At 49.6% G+C, this 18,797-nt stretch overlaps 1 non-coding gene across 1 annotated transcript; it reads left to right on the plus strand.

Moving 5' to 3' along the window:
- Nucleotides 1-5,522: 5,522 nt before the first annotated feature.
- Nucleotides 5,523-5,735, plus strand: LOC144696232 (small nucleolar RNA U3). Its single transcript, XR_013580137.1, has one exon. It is a non-coding gene; the product is annotated as a small nucleolar RNA U3 (small nucleolar RNA).
- Nucleotides 5,736-18,797: the final 13,062 nt, after the last annotated feature.

Raw genomic sequence — 18,797 nt, forward strand, 5'->3', positions numbered from 1 at the left:
TCATAACAAGCAATCTCTCTCCAACAGATCTGGACATGATGTGAGGAAAATCTCAGTGGATGAAATCGTAGAATTGTTACGGTACAGAAGGTGGCCATTCAGCCCGCTGTGTCTGTGCTAGCTCTCTGCAAGACCAACCCAGCTCCCTCCCCCATCCTTTCCTTTCCAGCCCTGCCATTTTTTTCTTTTCTTTTCAGATAATCATCCACCTTTTCTTTTCAAAGCAACAATTAAACCTGCCTCCACCACACTCTCAGGCAGTGCATTCCAGATCCAGTACCCCAGTTACGACAGATAAACTTTCTTTTAATTCCACTGCCATCGATGCTTGATGCACAGGTCTTGTCTTTCGCCAATGGCACTGGCATATATATATTTCTCTGAATTCTGCACATGTGACAGAATTTCACTTCCTTTTTGTTTCCATCTGCTTTTCCCTGTTACATCTAGGAGAGACTAGGACCCGAGGGCACAGCCTCAGAGTAAAGGGAAGACCTTTTAGAACAGAGATGAGGAGAAACTTCTTTGGCCAGAGAGTGGTGAATCTATGGAATTCATTGCCACAGAAGGCTGTGGAGGCCAGGTCATTGAGTGTATTTAAGACCGAGATAGATAGGTTCTTGATTGGTAAGGGGATCAAAGGTTACTGGGAGAAGGCGGGAGAATGGGGTTGAGAAACTTATCAGCCATGATTGAATGGCGGAGCAGACTCGATGGGCCGAATGGCCTAATTTCTGCTCCTATGTCTTATGGTCTTATGGTCAATGGCCTTTCATCAGTCATGGGAAAAAAGTAGAAATGTGACAGATTTTAATTAAGTATGGGGGGCACGGAGAGAGTGGGAAGACAAGCAAATCTGTGATAAGGGCCGAAGACAGGAGAGATTAAATTACAAAATTGTAGGTGAAGCAAGGCCAGAGGGAGTGGATACACACAGATTCTCCCCTTAACCACCAATTCACAGTCACCAGCTCTCCCATTAAGCCAATCACTCTCTCAAACCCACAGTGATGCTCTTGGTAACCCTCAGCTCACAGTCACTCTCCCCCTAAACCCCAGTTCACAGTCACTCTCCCCCTAAACCCCAGTTCACAGTCACTCTCCCCCTAAACCCCAGTTCACAGGCCCTCTCCCCCTAAACCCCAGTTTACAGTCACTCTCCCCCTAAACCCCAGTTCACAGTCACTCTCCCCCTAAACCCCAGTTCACAGTCACTCTCCCCCTAAACCCCAGTTCACAGTCAATCTCCCCCTAAACCCCAGTTCACAGTCACTTTCCCCGTAACGCCCAGTTCACAGTCACTCTCCCCCTAAACCCCAGTTCACAGTCACTCTCCTCCTAAACCCTAGTTCACAGTCACTCTCCCCCTAAACCCCAGTTCACAGTCACTCTCCCCTAAACCCCAGTTCACAGTCAATCTCCACCTAAACCCCAGTTCACAGTCAATCTCCACCTAAACCCCAGTTCACAGTCACTCTCCCCCTAAACCCCAGTTTACAGTCATTCTCCCCCTAAACCCCAGTTCACAGTCACTCTCCTCCTAAACCCCAGTTCACAGTCACTCTTCCCCTAAACCCCAGTTCACAGTCACTCTCCCCCTAAACCCCAGTTCACAGTCACTCTCCCCCTAAACCCCAGTTCACAGGCCCTCTCCCCCTAAACCCCAGTTTACAGTCACTCTCCCCCTAAACCCCAGTTCACAGTCACTCTCCCCCTAAACCCCAGCTCACAGGCCCTCTCCCCCTAAACCCCAGTTTACAGTCACTCTCCCCCTAAACCCCAGTTCACAGTCACTCTCCCCCTAAACCCCAGTTCACAGTCACTCTCCCCCTAAACCCCAGTTCACAGTCACTCTCCCCCAAACCCCAGTTCACAGTCAATCTCCCCCTAAACCCCAGTTCACAGTCACTTTCCCCGTAACGCCCAGTTCACAGTCACTCTCCCCCTAAACCCCAGTTCACAGTCACTCTCCTCCTAAACCCTAGTTCACAGTCACTCTCCCCCTAAACCCCAGTTCACAGTCACTCTCCCCCTAAACCCCAGTTCACAGTCAATCTCCACCTAAACCCCAGTTCACAGTCAATCTCCACCTAAACCCCAGTTCACAGTCACTCTCCCCCTAAACCCCAGTTCACAGTCACTCTCCCCCTAAACCCCAGCTCACAGTCACTATCCCCCTAAACCCCAGTTTACAGTCATTCTCCCCCTAAACCCCAGTTTACAGTCACTCTCCCCCTAAACCCCAGTTCACAGTCACTCTCCTCCTAAACCCCAGTTCACAGTCACTCTCCCCCTAAACCCCAGTTCACAGTCACTCTCCCCCTAAACCCCAGTTCACAGTCAATCTCCACCTAAACCCCAGTTAGCAGTCACTCTCCCCCTAAACCCCAGCTCACAGTCACTCTCCCCCTAAACCCCAGTTAACAGTCATTCTCCCCCTAAACCCCAGCTCACAGTCACTCTCCCCCTAAACCCCAGTTCACAGTCACTCTCCTCCTAAACCCCAGTTTACAGTCATTCTCCTCCTAAACCCCAGTTTACAGTCATTCTCCCCCTAAACCCCAGTTTACAGTCACTCTACCCCTAAACCCCAGTTCACAGTCACTTTCCCCTAAACCCCAGTTCACCGTCACTCTCCCCCTAAACCCCAGTTTACAGTTACTCTCCCCCTAAACCCCAGCTCACAGTCTCTCTACCCCTGAACCCCAGCTCACAGACACTCTCCCTCTAAACCCCAGTTCACAATCACTCTCCCCTAAACCCCAGTTCACAGTCAATCTCCGCCTAAACCCCAGTTCACAGTCACTCTCCCCCTGAACCCCAGCTCACAGTCACTCTACCCCTGAACCCCAGTTCTCAGTCACTCTACCCCTGAACCCTAGTTGAAAATCACTCTCCCGTAACGCTCAGTTTACAGTCACTCTCCCTCTAAACCAGCTCACAGTCACTCTCCCCCTGAACCCCAGTTCACAGTCACTCTCCCCCTAAACCCCAGTTCACAGTCACTCTCCCCCTGAACCCCAGTTCACAGTCACTCTCCCCCTGAACCCCAGTTCACAGTCACTCTCCCCCTGAACCCCATTTCACAGTCTCTCTACCCCTGAACCCCAGCTCACAGACACTCTCCCTCTAAACCCCAGTTTACAGTCATTCTCCCCCTTAACTCCCGGTTCACAGTCACTCTCTCCTTAAGTCCCTGCCAGTTCCAACTCAGTCAGTTTCTTCTTAACGCCCGGTTCACAGTCACTCTCTCCTTCGTTCCCGGTTCACAAGGGTGTTCTCCTTTTAATCCCTCAGTTCCCAGAAACATACTCCTTGAAGGAGGCCTTGGTTCACATTAATCTCAGGTAATTAGCATACTGCAACCTTTGAAAAACAAACCCCAAACCACACACCGTGTAAATGTATTAGCTCTGTCAGTTCCAAACTAACCAATGTAAATGAAATACCCAGCTCTGCTGAATTTTGGTGCGGAGATCTTTATTTGTTTTAACCACAATGTTTATGAGCAGATTGACACTGACAACATGGTGTGAATTCAGCAGAGCTACACAGGAAGCTTCGGGCGTGCAACTTTAGCTGCAAGCTTCTGCCAGGCAACAGGGCCCAGCGTTATTAGCCAATCGGCAGTAGGCTGCTTCATTGCTTCAGTATGTCAAAAAACAGAGCGAAAGCAGTTGGCCAAGTGTTCCCTGCCCTTCTGTCCTTGAAGGTCCATTCACACCTGGTCACACCTGTTGATACAGAGGCCTGAAGAAGAACCACTACTTTCTCTGAATTGTAACTGGGCACGAAAAAGCAAATGAAAGCAAAATACTGAGGATGCTGGAAATCTGAAATAAAACCAGGCAATGCTGGAAAACCTCAGCGGGTCTGGCAGCATCTGTGGAGAGAGAAACGGAGTTAGCGTTTCCAGTCCATATGACTCTTCTTCAGAGACGAAAAAGCAACTGTCAGGATTACAGTTAGGAGTGCACCAGGCACCAAGTGCTGGGTAAGACAGCGGGTGTCAGGCACCAGGCACAAGTTGCCAGACTCAATCTGCCAGGAACAAGACACCAGCTGCTAGAAAACAACACCAGGCCATAGGCACCAGTTGCCAGACATCAGATAACAGGCACATGGCACTACCATGTAGTAGAAGGCACTAGGCATTTGGCAAGGACAGAAGGTGCAGGCACCAGGACGAGACATCAGACAAATACAGACGCACTCACTCATGCATACACACATACATACACAGGCAGACACACACATGTACACACACAGCAGTACATACATACATTCAAACACACCCAGACACCCACGCGGAGACCCAAGCATATACCCAGAAAACACAAGTGCAGGCACCGGGAACCCCATTGGAAAATCCCAGCTACTGCTAGTAAGCTGAGAGATACACTGCGCTCTTTGAAAATGCATTCAAGAGCCAGGGAACATCGGGTGAAAGTTTTGAAACATTACTGTCTCATTTTTCCTTACATCACAGATATGTTCTTCAGTATTATTGTAGAATCATAGTGTGGTTACAGCACAGATCAAGGCCAGTCAGCCCACTGAGTCTGTCTCACCAGCTGTCTGTAAGAGCAATTCAAAAAGCACCACCCGCCCCGTAGCCCTGCAATTCTTTTATCTTCGGATGCTTACCCAATTCCCTTTGGAATGCCATGATCGAATCTGCCTCCACCACTCTCCCAGGCCGTGCATTCCAGACCCTAACCACTCACCTTTAGTTCATTTGCCAATAACCTGAAACCAGTCCCTCTGTTTCTCAACCTTCCTGCCAAAGTGAACGGTTTCTCTCAATCTACTCTGACTAGACCCCTCATGATTTTGAACTCCTCTATCAAATCTCCTCTCAACCTTCCCTTCTCGCAGGGCAACAATGCCAACTTCTCCAATCTATCCACAGAACTGAAGTCCCACAACTCCAGAAGCATTTTCATGATTATTTTCAAAAGCCTGCACATCCTTCCTAAAGTACAAGGTCCAGAATTGGGCACAATGCTATAGTTGATGTTAAATATATTTTACAAAGGCTCAGCATAATTTCCTTGCTTTTGCACTCTATGCCTATTTATAAAGCCCAGGGTCCTGTATACAGATTTTTAACCACTTTCTCAATATGCCCTGCCACCTTCAACAATTTGTGCACAGATATCCCCAGGTTTCTCTGTTCCTGAACCCCCTTTAGAATTGTACCACTTATTTTACATTGCCTCTCCTTGTTTTTCCTACCAAAATGTATCACTTGACATTTCTCTGTATTGCATTTTATCTGCCATGTGCTCGTCTACCCCGCCAGCCAGTCCTCTTGAAATCTACCACAAGCCTCCTCACTTCACTCACAGGAGAGTGCGAGAGGAGGACCCTGGGACAGGCAGTCAGCAGCACCTAGAGTAGAGTGCGAGAGGAGGACCCTGGGACAGGCAGTCAGCAGCACCTAGAGGGGAGTGCGAGAGGAGGACCCTGGGACAGGCAGTCAGCAGCACCTAGAGTAGAGTGCGAGAGGAGGACCCTGGGACAGGCAGCTCTTAGGGATCATTTCTATAGTTTTTTTCTTGAGAAATGTGTTTCTAAAGTGTTAGGTCTCACAAACCATGAGGAGGATTTATAGTGTTCTCTTCTGAGCAGGAAGCAGACATTGGGTGTTGCTTTTAGCAGCTGCTCTCTGTCATTGATGAGTGTTCCTTCTCTCTCTTGTAGAGAGCTGGAGGAAGAGAAAAAAAAAAAGAAAAAGAAAAAAAAAAAGTCAGCAGCACCTAGAGGGGAGTGCGAGAGGAGGACCCTGGGACAGGCAGTCAGCAGCACCTAGAGGGGAGTGCGAGAGGAGGACCCTGGGACAGGCAGTCAGCAGCACCTAGAGGGGAGTGCGAGAGGAGAACCCTGGGACAGATCGCTTCTCGGCCTTTTGGCTAAGATCAAGTGTTGCAGGGGCGACACCATGGTCCTGCCAAGGCAAGGTCGGGATGGAAGGGCTATAACCAATCGCAATCCAAATCCATACCGTGGGTTACCTATCACCGTCCGAGTCACGGTGAACCACAGCGAAGGAGGATCACCTATGGATCGGGGCTTCTTCACCAGGAGGATCCTGTTGAAGGCGTGCGGCTTCGAAGCTACGGAGATCTTCACCCTGCATGACTCCCGCAAAGGTGGTTATTTTGACGTGACGTTCAAGCGGGTGGCAGACTGCGTCCGGCTCCTGAGGGTGTTCGAGGAGAAGAGAGACCTGCCGGAGATGAAGATCCTGACGGCGGAGCCGCACTTTTCTCTGCCGTTGCAACGTGAACGTGTGGTGATGGTGCATGTGTACAACCCCTTCGTCCCTGTCGCCGACGTGGTCACCTTCCTCACCAGGTACTTCGATAAGGTGGGGAGCGGCACCGAGATTCGAGACGACTTGGGGATCTGGACAGGCAAACGCCTGTTTAAGGTCACGCTAAAGACCGATGGTAAGGGAGCCATTTTCCACCCTCCTTCCAGTTTCGCTATCGGGGGAAACCGTGGCTACCTGGTCTACGCTGGGCAACCCAAGCATTGTCGCTCATGCGGCAAGGCTGGTCATGTGGCGGCCAACTGCAGCGCCTCCCTCTGCAAGATCTGCAAACAGGAAGGGCACCAGACAAAAGACTGCAAACAGACCAAGTGCTGCAACCTGTGTGGCGAGGCAGGTCACCTCTACAGGACCTGCCCCAAATGCTGCCGTACTTACGCACAGGCAGCCAAAGCCGACCAGGGGAAGAAGAAATGTTTCGTGTCACTCCAACCACCAAGGCCCCCAGGGAGCTCAACGGGACAAAGGAGGACACAGAGAGAGACAAGGTGGAGGAAGAGATTGAGGCAACAGAGAGCCAATCAGCAGCACTACCCCCTGTACCTCCCAGTCCTCAGGACAGCGAATCAATGGAGGAGGAGGTAGCAGTGGAAAAGCAGCAGGGGGAGTGGCGGTCGGTGAAGAACAAGAAAAGTAAGAAGGAGCGAAGAAGAAGCAAAGGCATTTCCCAGAGAAGCGGCAAGAGGCGTCTCCCATCCGACATGGATGACAAGGGCAGCAGCTCTTCGGATGATGAAGTGCCAGGGCGGCACCGACAAAAGAGGCGGCAAAGCTCCAGGGCGTTGGAGGACGAGACACCCGAGCTCCAGAAAATTGGAGACAACAAGGAGACCAGCGCACCCCAACTTTGCCTGCAACCTGAGGAGGCCAGTGCACCACAGCCCCTGGAATCTGGGAGCAGTGAGGCAATCATCGCACCCCAGCTCCAGGAAGCCGGGAACAGCAACACCCCAGAGGGGGTGAGTTTTGGAGAAGCTTCTCCAGCAAAGGTCATCTCAAAACCCGCTCTCTACGTGAACCTCCAGATGCCACCGGAGCAGAACACGGCCAAGGAGATCTACCTCAGCCCATCCAAAGTGAAGGAATTTGAGCTCACTACGGGTATGAAGGAGCAGACTAAAGGTCTGGGACTCTCAGAGACAGTGGGTTTGGTAGGAGAATAAATGCTTTAAAATGGGTTTAAAGATTGTATCCATAAATGTGCGTAGCATTAAATCTACTACGCGATGTGTTGCGACCTTGGACTACCTAGCCAAGGTCAAAGCTGACCTGTTGTTTCTGCAGGAGTGTGCGATACCGCACCTCAGCTCCTACAGGCAATGGTCACGATGGTGGTCCCACGGGCCATCGATCTGGTCGGGCGGAAACGACTCTCGTTCCTCCGGCCTGGGTATTCTGCTGCGGGGAGGCAACTTCACCGTCTCCGAGGTCAAGGAGGTGGTGGGCGGGCGACTCCTCGTAGCAGACGTAATGTACAAGAACGCTCCATTCCGGTTAATTAACGTGTATGGCCCGGCACAAGGGGCTGAGCGGCTGGAGGTTTTTCAGCAGCTCCCACTGCTGCTGGCGACCTCCAGGCCGGTCATTCTGGGCGGTGACTTCAACTGCATCATCGATGCGGCTGGACGATCCGGCAGGGCCGGCAGCAGATTGGACGCTACGTCCAGATCCCTGATGGAAACAGTTAAGGATGCCAAGCTGCACGACGTCTTCAGCAACCCTGCAGATGGAGCGCAGCGTAGATACACCTGGTCGCGGCCAGACGGGTCCATTCGTTCCAGGATAGACTTCCTGTTTGTGTCCCGTGCATTCACAGTCAGATCCACCGAAGTCAAGCCGGTGTTCTTCTCTGACCACTGCCTCCTTCTGGCGGACTGCCACTTGGAGAAGGACCTGAGGGTGGGCAGGGGGACATGGAAGCTAAATGTGCAACTGCTGACCCCAGAGAACATTGAGGAGCTCAAGAGGGATTACAAAGGTTGGAGAACCGTGAAACCCCTCTTTGAGTCCCTGACACACTGGTGGGAAGCGATCAAGGGAAGCATCAAGAGGTTTTTCATCCTCAAAGGCACCCAGAAAGCTAGAAAGGAACAGAGGGAAATGTCCCGACTCCAGAAAAAGATGCAGAATCTGCTGCGGCTGCAGTCGATGGGGGTCGATGTCAAGGAGGAGCTCCAAGAGGTGAAGGGCCAGCAAGCCTCGTACTTTGCCTCGGAGGCCTCCAAGATCATCTTCCGTTCCAGAGTCCGCTCCGTGGAGCAGGATGAGACGTGCTCACGTTTCTTCTTCCAAAAGGTACACAGAGAGCGCTCTGTGATCAGCAGCCTGAAGGAAGAAGACGGCTCAGTAAAGTCATCACGGTCCGACATTCTGAGGATCAGCAAATCCTTTTATGCCGGATTGTATGACGTGAAGCCCACGGACAGCACGGCCTCCCAGTCCTTCCTGTCCTCTATCACGGAGGTCTTAGACGACAGTACGCGGGAGAGCCTGGACAAACCGCTAACTCCTGATGAACTGACTAAGGCCCTCGAGTCCTTCGAGAAGAGTAAAACTCCCGGAAGCGACGGCTTGCCGGCGGAGTTGTATTCGGCTCTGTGGGACTTGATCGGCCCAGACCTGCTAGGAGTGTACGAGAGTATGCTCCTGGCCGGTAGTATGTCAGAATCCATGAGGAAAGGCATCATCACCCTCATCTACAAGCACAAGGGGGAAAGGGAGGAAATTAGAAATTGGCGACCCATTTCACTGTTGAATGTGGACTATAAGATTCTGTCCAAGGTCATCGCCAATCGGGTCAAATCCGCCCTGGAATTGGTGATTCACCCTGACCAGACCTGCTCTGTGCCAGGCAGGAAGATCTCTGACAGCCTGGCGCTGCTCAGGGATACGATTGCCTATGTACAGGACAGGGGTGTGGATACCTGCCTCATCAGCTTGGATCAGGAGAAGGCCTTTGACAGAATATCGCACACCTACATGGGGGATGTGCTCTCCAAAATGGGGTTTGGGGAGGGAATTCGAAATTGGATCCAACTGCTCTACACTAACATCAGTAGCGCAGTCTCAATCAATGGGTGGGAAACAGATAGCTTTCCGATTAAATCTGGAGTCAGGCAGGGCTGTCCTCTCTCGCCTGTCCTTTTCGTGTGTTGCATAGAACCCTTTGCCGAGTCCATCAGGAAGGATCCGGGCATAGGAGGAGTGACGATCCCAGGCAGTGGAGGCACTCAGGTAAAAGCCTCCCTGTACATGGACGACGTCGCCGTCTTCTGCTCGGATCCGCTGTCGGTGCGCAGACTGATGCACATCTGCGACCAGTTCGAACTGGCCTCGGGAGCCAAGGTAAATCGTGGGAAGAGCGAGGCCATGTTCTTTGGGAACTGGGCTGACCGATCCTTTGTCCCCTTCACTGTCAGGGCTGACGGCCTGAAGGTGCTGGGGATATGGTTCGGAGGGACCGGGGCATGCGTTAGAAACTGGAAGGAGCGAGTGGCTATGGTGAAAAGGAAACTGGGCATGTGGGAGCGACGCTCCCTCTCCATTGCGGGAAAGAACCTGGTCATCAGGTGTGAGGTACTCTCGCTGTTGCTGTACGTGGCGCAGGTCTGGCCCATTCCAGACTCCTGCGCGATGGCGATCACTCGAGCCATCTTCCGCTTTATCTGGAGGTTGAAAATGGATCGTGTCCGCAGGGACGCGATGTACAAGCCTCTAGATAAAGGGGGAAAAAACGTGCCCAACATCGCCCTCATACTGATGGCCACCTTTGTGTGTGGCTGCATCAAGCGGTGCGTAGACCCTCAGTACGCAAACACCAAGTGTCACTACGTGCTGAGGTTCTACCTGTCCCCGGTGTTGCGAAGGATGGGTCTGGCCACGCTGCCGCGGAACACTCCAAGTAGTTGGACCGTGCCGTACCACCTGTCCCTGGTGGAAAAATTTATGCAGAAAAACACCTTTGACCACAAGTCCATCAGGCAGTGGTCAGCACGTAACGTCCTAGAGGCCCTGAGGGAAAAGGAGAGGGTGGACCCTGTGGGATGGTTCCCCGAGCAGACTGTCAAAGTCATTTGGCAGAATGCCTCATCGCCAGAACTTTCCCACAAGCACCAAGACGTAGCTTGGCTGGTGGTGAGAAAGGCCCTCCCCGTCAGATCCTTCCTACACGCCAGGAGGCTCACCCCCTCTGCACGTTGCCCTCGAGGTGGCTGTGGTGGGGAAGAGACCGTTGTTCACCTCCTTGTGGATTGTGCCTTTGCAAAGAAAGTCTGGAGAGAGATGCAGTGGTTGCTGTCGAGGTTCATCCCGAGCAGTTCTGTGACACAGGACTCTGTGCTCTACGGGCTGTTCCCAGGGACACACGCCGAGACAAACATCAACTGCAGCTGGAGGATCATCAACTCGGTGAAAGACGCGCTTTGGTCTGCCCGAAACTTGTTGGTCTTCCAGCACAAAGAGTTGTCCCCGACCGATTGTTGTGGACTGGCACAATCCAAAGTCCAGGACTACGTGCTGAGGGACGCACTAAAGCTTGGGGCAGCTGCCGCAAAGGCGCAATGGGGAAGGGTCGCTGTCTAAGACCTTTCTACCACAGCGCACCGAGAGACTGGGAACTGTTTAGAGCCCCTCGGGCTGTACAGATCAAAATGAAAGGCTGTAAATGATTGTAATATTGTTTGTACTGATGCACCTGGTGATACATTTTGTAAAAGTTTAACCTGGATTGTACCCTTGTAATGTTTTTGAAATGGTTTGGAATGTGATTGAAGATATTTTATGAATAAAGTATATTTTTACAAAAAAAAAGTCAGCAGCACCTAGATGATCTAGTATATCTAGAAGACCTAGCATCTAGTCTATACTCAAGTAGGAGTAAGAGTAAAATAAAAGCAAGGGTCCATATTCTATTTAGTTGGTATGTCTGGGGAGCTCAGTTCCATGATTTGCAAATCCTGCACTATGTGGAAAATCCTTATCGCTCCTGGCAGTCTGGATGACCATGCGTGCAAGAGGTGTCTTCGACTGGAGCAACTCGAGCTCTGGGTTTTGGAGCTTGAGCAGCAGCTGGGGGTACTAGGGTGCATCCAGGAGGCTGAAAAGTTGGTGGATAGCACGTTTCAGGATGTGGTCACCCGGCAGCTTAAGGAAGTCCAAGCAGAGAGCCAATGGGTGACCGCCAAACAGAAGAAGGGGGCCAGGCAGGTAGTGAGGGAATCCCCCAAGTGCATCTCGCTTGCAAACAGCTTTTCAGCCTTGGAAAACATTGAGAGTGATGGTTCCTCTGTGGAGGCCAACCAGAGCCAAGGCCATGGCACTGTGGGTGGTCCAGCTGCTCAGGGTGGGAGGAAGAAGTGTGGAGGGGCAATAGTGGCAGGGGATTCGTTAGTGAGGGTAGTAGACAGGCGTTTCTGCGGTTGTAGATGTGACTCCAGGATGGTATGTCCCGGGTGCCAGGATCAAGGATGTTATGGAACGGCTGCAGGACATTCTGAAGGGGGAGGGTGAACAGCCAGAGGTCGTGGTCCATGTTGGGACCAATGACATGGGAAGAAAGAGGAATGAGGTTCTGCAAACAGACTTTAGGGAGTTAGGTAGGAAATTGAATAGCAGGACTTCAAAGGTAGTAACCTCCAGATTACTCCCGGTGCCACGCAGTAGTGAGTATAGGAACAGAAGGATAGAGCAGATGAATGTATGGCTGGAGAGATGGTGCAGGAGGAAGGGCTTTAGATTCCTGGGATATTGGGACCATTTCTGGGGGAGGTGGGACCTGTACATGTTGGACGGATTACATCTGAACAGGAACATGACCAACATCCTCGCAGGGAGTTTTGCTAATGCTGTTGGGGAGGATTTAAACTAACTTGGCAGGGGGATGGAATCATGAAAAGTAATTCAGAGGGGAGAGAAGTTGAGATGGAATTAGAATTTAAAACACTAGTAAGTGAGTCTGGAAGGCAGAGGAAACATAGGCTAGATAAGAAAGAAGTGGGTTTAGCAAGGCTAAATGGAATATATTTTAATGCAAGAAGCCTGAGGAATAAGACAGACGAGCTGAGGGCACAGATAGGCATATGGGGTGTGATATCATAGCTATGACTGAGACTTGGCTAAAAGAAGGGCAGGATTGGCAGCTCAGCATTCCTGGGTGGGAGGGTATTCAGACGAGATAGAGAGGGGGATAGAAGAGGAGGGGGGGTTGCAATATTGATCAAGGAATCAATTATAGCAGTGAGGAGGGATGATATCCTGGTAGGATCATCATATGAGGCCATATGGGTAGAAGTAAAAAACACAAAAGGGGCAAACACGCTGTTGGGTGTGTACCATAGGCTCCCAAATAGTCAGGGAGAGATAGAGGATCAAATATGTAATCAAATTTCAGGGAAGTATAAGAATAATAGTAGGGGATTTTAACTACCCAAATATTAACTGGGATAGTTTTGGTGTGCAAGGTAGGGAGTGAGCAAAATTCTTAAGTTTAGCCAGTACGTGGAAGTTCAACAAGGGAGGGGCAGCTCCGGACTTAATATTCGGAAATGAGCCTGGGCAGGTGGAAGGCATATCAGTCGGGGAGTATTTTGGAGATAGTGACCATAATCCAGTTAGATTTAGGATAGTTATGGAAAAGGATAAGGTTGGGCCAGGAATAAAAGTTCTAAACTGGGGAAAGGCTAATTTTACTAAGATGAGATGCAATTTGGCCCAAGTGGACTGGGAGCAGTTATTTGCAGATTAAACTGTGTCAGAGCAGTGGGAGGCATTCAAGGAGGAAATAGCGAGAATACAGGGCAAATATGTTCCCGTAAAGACAAAGTGGGGGGAGCAAGCCTGGCAAACTCTGGATGTCAAGGGGCATAAAGGTTAGGGTTAAGAAAAAAAGAGAAGCTTATGGCAGATACCGAGGGCTCAATACAGCAGAGTCCTTAGAGGAGTATAAAAAGTGCAGAGGGGAACTTAAAAAAGAAAGTAGGAAAGCTAAGAGAGTGCATGAGAAAGCATTGGTGGGTAGAATAAAGGAAAACCCAAAGGGGTTTTTTAAATATATAAAGAGCAAGAGAATAATTAGGGGAAGAGTAGGGCCAATTAGGGACCATAGAGGTAATTTGTGTGTGGACCCGGAAGTCGTGCGTACAGTCCTCAATGAATACTTTGCATTGGTTTTCACAATGGAAAAGGACAGCGCAGGTATAGGCATCAGGGTGGAGGACTGTGAAATGTTGGAGGAAATTAAATTGGGGAGAGAGGAGGTTTTATCCCTAAAAGTGGATAAATCCGCAGGGCCGGATGAGATGTATCCCAGGCTGTTGAGGGAGGCAAGGGAAGAGATGTCAGGGGCCCTGGCAGTAATTTTAAAATCCTCTCTGGCCACAGGTGAGGTGCCAGAGGACTGGAGGACTGCTAACGTTGTTCCATTATTAAAAAAGGGAGGAAGGAGTAGGCCAGGAAGTTACAGGAGAGTCAGTCTAACCTCGGTGGTAGGGAAGTTACTAGAAAGAACTCTGAGGGACAGAATATATCTGCACTTGGAGAGACATGGATTGATCAGGGATAGTCAGCATGGATTTGTTAAGGGAAGGTCGTGTTTGACAAATTTGATCAAATTTTTTGAGGAGGTAACCAGGAGTGTTGATGAGGGTAATGCATTTGATGTGGGTTACATGGGCTTTAGCAAGGCTTTTGATAAGGTCCCTCATGGCAGACTGGCCAAGAAAGTAAGAGCCCATGGGATCCAAGGCAAAGTGGCACGTTGGATCCAAAATTGGCTGAGAGACAGGAAGCAGAGGGTGATGGTAGAGGGATGTTTCTGTGACTGGAAGTCTGTTTCCAGTGGGTTCCGCAGGGCTCGGTCCTGGGGCCCTTGCTGTTTGTGGTGTACATAAATGATTTGGACTTAAATGTAGGGGGTATGATCAAGAAGTTCGCGGATGACACAAAAATTGATAGGGTGGTAAATAGTGAGGAGGATAGCCGTAGTCTACAGGAGGATATCAAGGGTCTAGTCAGGTGGGCAGCACAGTGGCAAATGGAATTTAACCCAGAAAAGTATGAGGTAATGCACTTAGGGAGGGCTAACAAGGCAAGAGATTACACTGTGAATGGTAGGACCCTGGAAAGTACTGAAGATCAGAGGGACCTTGGTGTGCATATCCACAGATACCTGAAGGTAGCAGGGCAGGTAGATAAGGTTACTAGGAAAGCATATGGGATACTTGCCTTTATTAGCCAAGGCACAGAATACAAGAGCAGGGAGGTTATGCTGGAACTGTATAAAACTCTGGTTAGGCCACAAATGGAGCACTGCGTGCAGTCCTGGTCACCACATTATAAGAAGGATGTGATTGCACTGGAGAGGGTGCAGAGGAGATTTACCAGGATGCTGCCTGGGCTGGAGGGTCTGAGCTATGAGGAAAGATTGGATAGGCTGGGGTTGTTTTCCTTGGAGCAATGAGGGTTGAGAGGGGACCTGATAAAGGCGTATAAGATTATGAGGGGCATAGTTAGGGTGGATAGGAAGGCACTTTTTCCATTAGTAGAGGGGTCAATAACCTGGGGGCATAGATTTAAGGTAAGAGGTAGAAGGCTAAGAGGGGAGTTGAGGAGAATTGTTTTCACCCAGAGGGTGGTAAGAGTTTAGAACTCACTGCCTGAAAGGGTGGTTGAGTCAGAAACACTCGTAACATTTAAGAAGTATTTAGATATTCACTTGCATTTCCATAGCCTCCAGGGCTGTGGGCCAAGCGCTGGAAAATGGGATTTGTGTAGTCAGATCTTTGTTGACTGGTGTAGATACGATGGGCCGAATGGCCGCCTTCTGTGCTGTAGAAGCCTATGAGTCTATGAGCCTTCTCAATACTTCCAAGCTTTGTGGCATCTGCAAATGTTGAAATTGAAATCAAAGTCTAGGTCATTAATATGCATGAAGAAATGGTTGTGGAGTGACCCCTGGAGAATCCCATGTGAAAAACTTGTGTTCATCAGTACACACGTTCCGGTCACTCAGCCAATTTCCATGCTGCTTCTGCACTTTCTATGGCCTCCAACTTTTCTGATCAACATTTTATCAAACTCCTTTTGGAGCATTATGCAGAATTAAGCCGAGCAGGTCGGTCTTACTCGAATCAGGCTCTCAGTCAGGGTTTGACAGAGATAACATTGTTTAATGGAAACAAAACTTTTCTGGCTTTTACTGAAAATGAAACTGCAGTTTACCGGAATCGCTTGTTCTCGTCGTGTAAAAGAGCTTAGCCTGACAAACTAGGAGGCCTGCATTCTGTTCCTGTCTCAAAAACACCCAAGTCATACAACAGCTGCAGAGCTGACCTCAGAGCTGACCTCAGAGCCTCTGGGCTGCGGAGGTGGTAAATCAGTCAAACCTCCACTCTGCTACTATACAGTAACCTCTATTGGAAAGTATGTGTGTGTATGTGTACACACCCTCTGTGTCATCCAGGTTGCTGACACTGTCTGCACTCACATGTGAAGAGCTGACTGACCGAGGTACAGCAAGGCCAATGGCTGCAACATTTGTAATTAAAAATCAGTGTGTCAAAAACAATAGGGCTGAGTCGGTGTTCTACCTGATGTCTGGACAGGCAGCTGTGAATTCTAGCAATTCAGGTCAGAGGGAGTATTAGTGTACAAGTACAAACAATACCAGTACCCGAAGGGTCTGTGAACTAGTGCCCCAGTTAGAGTCAAGACTACAGGACTGAAACTGTACCCCAATTAGAGTCAAGACTACAGAACTGTAACTGTACCCCAGTTAGAGTCAAGACTACAGGAATGAAACTGTACCCCAGTTAGAGTCAAGACTACAGAACTGTAACTGTACCCCAGTTAGAGGCAAGACTACAGGACTGAAACTGTACCCCAGTTAGAATCGAGACTACAGGAATGAAACTGTAGCGCAGTTAGAGTCAAGACTACAGGAATGAAACTGTAGCGCAGTTAGAGTCAAGACTACAGGAATGAAATTGTAGCGCAGTTAGAGTCAAGACTATCAAGACACCATGCTGAACTGAACCAGCCCACACTGAATGTCACCATGCTGAACTGAACCAGCCCACACTGAATGTCACCATGTTAAACTGAACCAGCCCACACTGAATGTCACCATGTTAAACTGAACCAGTCCACACTGAATGTCACCAACCTGAACTGAACCAGTCCACACTGAATGTCACCAACCTGAACTGAACCAGTCCACACTGAATGTCACCATGCTGAACTGAACCAGTCCACACTGAATATCACCATGTTAAACTGAACCAGTCCACACTGAATGTCACCATGTTAAACTGAACCAGTCCACACTGAATGTCACCATGCTGAACTGAACCAGCCCACACTGAATGTCACTACAGGAATGAAACTGTGAGCCAGTTAGAGTCAAGACTGCAGGACTGAAACTGTACCTCAGTTAGAGTCAAGACTATAGGAATGGTACTGTACCGCAGTTAGAGTCAGGGTCTACAGTATTGGAGAGTCTTTTAAGCCCAGTAAGAGTCAAGGTCTACGTAAAACAGTGCCCCATGAAGAGGCAGGGGCTAAATTTGATAGCCTCTGAAAACAAGGACAGGAATCACAATGTGCACTTAAGCCAAGCTTGCAATGCAGGGTCTAAAGGAGTGAAGAGTCTGTGAAATTATACCCCAGTTAGAGTCAAGGTCTACAGGAGTCTGCTTTGGACTATGTTAGACTACTTCAGTTGGAATTTGGTGAGAGAGGGATTTATGGGTTAATTTCTATTGAAACTCTAACCTTTCATTAATTTAGTAACTAACTAAAAGTTGCTCTTTGGGTTGGGAGAAGGTGAGTTTTAGTCCAGCTTTAAAACAGGGGTTATACAGGCTCTGCTTGCAGCTGCAGCTAGCAAATTAGTCAACCAGCTTAAGCAGGTTTTCGGAAGCTGGATTCAGACAGCATAAATGCAAACCATCTATAGTGCTGCTTTTGTCTGCACTGGAGTGCTGCTTTGGGCTGCACTAGAGTGCTTCAGTTGGAGTTTGGTGAAGAGGGAAGGAGATGACCCTCTCATTTTCTACCTTTCCTCAGTAAGAAGAGTCATGGCTTTAGTAAGTGGGGCCTGGTAAGTATTTCTTCTGTCCTTGATAGTCTCTAAACTAGAGGAAGTAAAAGTGAAGTGAGTGATTTAAGGGTAAATCATGGCAGGGGAGCTCGGCCAAGCGGAATGCTCCTCCTGTGTGATGTGGGAAGTTTGGGACACTTCCAGTATCCAGGGCCACCACGTGTGCAGTAAGTGTCTCCATCTGTAGCTGCTCGAAATCCACGTTTCAGAGCTGGAGCTGTGCTTGGAGTCACTGTGGAGCATCTGCAAGGATGAGATCTTTGTGGATAGCATGTATAGTGAGGGGGTCACACCACAGGTAAAGAGTGCACAGGCAGAAAGCAATTGGGTGACCACCAGACAGAGTAAAAGCACTAGGCAGGTAGTGCAGGAGTTCCCTTGGTCCAACCCCCTCTCCAACACATTTTCTGTTTTGGATACTACTGGGGGAGATGGTTTCTCAGAGGATTGCAGCAAGAGCCAAGTCCGTGGCATTGTGAGTGGCTTAGCTGCACAGGGCAGGGGTTGTGGGGGGTGGGGGGGGCAGGAAGCACGGCAGAGCAATAGTGATAGGGGGTTCTATCATCAGGGGAACAGATAGACATTTCTGCGGCTGCAGACATGACACCAGGATGGTATGTTGCCTCCCTGGTGCCAGGGTCAAGAAAGCATGGTTGGAAAGCTGGTGCAGGAGGGAGGGCTTTAGATTCCTGGAACACTGGGACTAGCTCTGGGGAAGATGGCCCCTGTACAAGCCAGACCTGACCAGAACCGGGACTGAGTTCCTTGCGGGACGTTTTGCTAGCACTGTTGGGAGGGCTTTAAATTAACTCAGAGGGGTCTGGGGACCAAGCGAGAGTATTAGAGAGGAATACCAGCAGCACAAAATACTGGGAAAGACAGATAGCACCAGTATAGAGAATAGTAAATTAACAGGCAGATTTTGAGTAAGGGAGAAAGTCATGAAGTCTAAATCAAGGTTACTATGCATGTGTGTGAATGCACAGAGTATAGAAAATAAGATTGGTGAGTTACAGGTGCAAATTGCCATGGGAAATGTGATGTTGTGGCAATAACAGAGACCTGGCTCAAGGAAGGGCAGAACTGGGTGTTAAATATTCCTGGGTACAAGGTGCTCAGAAATATAGGAAATGAAAGAAAGGAGGAAGGGTGGCGGTATTGGTTAAGGAGAGCATTGCAGGGCTGGAGAAACAGGATGTCCCAGAGGGTTCAAGGACAGAATCAATTTGGCTAGAGCTAAGGAACCGAAAAGGAAGCAATCACATTGCTTGGTGCAGTCTATAGACCACCAATCAGTGGGAAGGAAGTAAAGGAACAAACCTGCAGAGAACTTACAAAGAGATCCAAGAATGATAGAGTAGTTGT

This window comes from Cetorhinus maximus, chromosome 21 (assembly GCF_964194155.1).
Source record: "Cetorhinus maximus chromosome 21, sCetMax3.hap1.1, whole genome shotgun sequence".
NCBI lineage: Eukaryota > Metazoa > Chordata > Chondrichthyes > Lamniformes > Cetorhinidae > Cetorhinus > Cetorhinus maximus.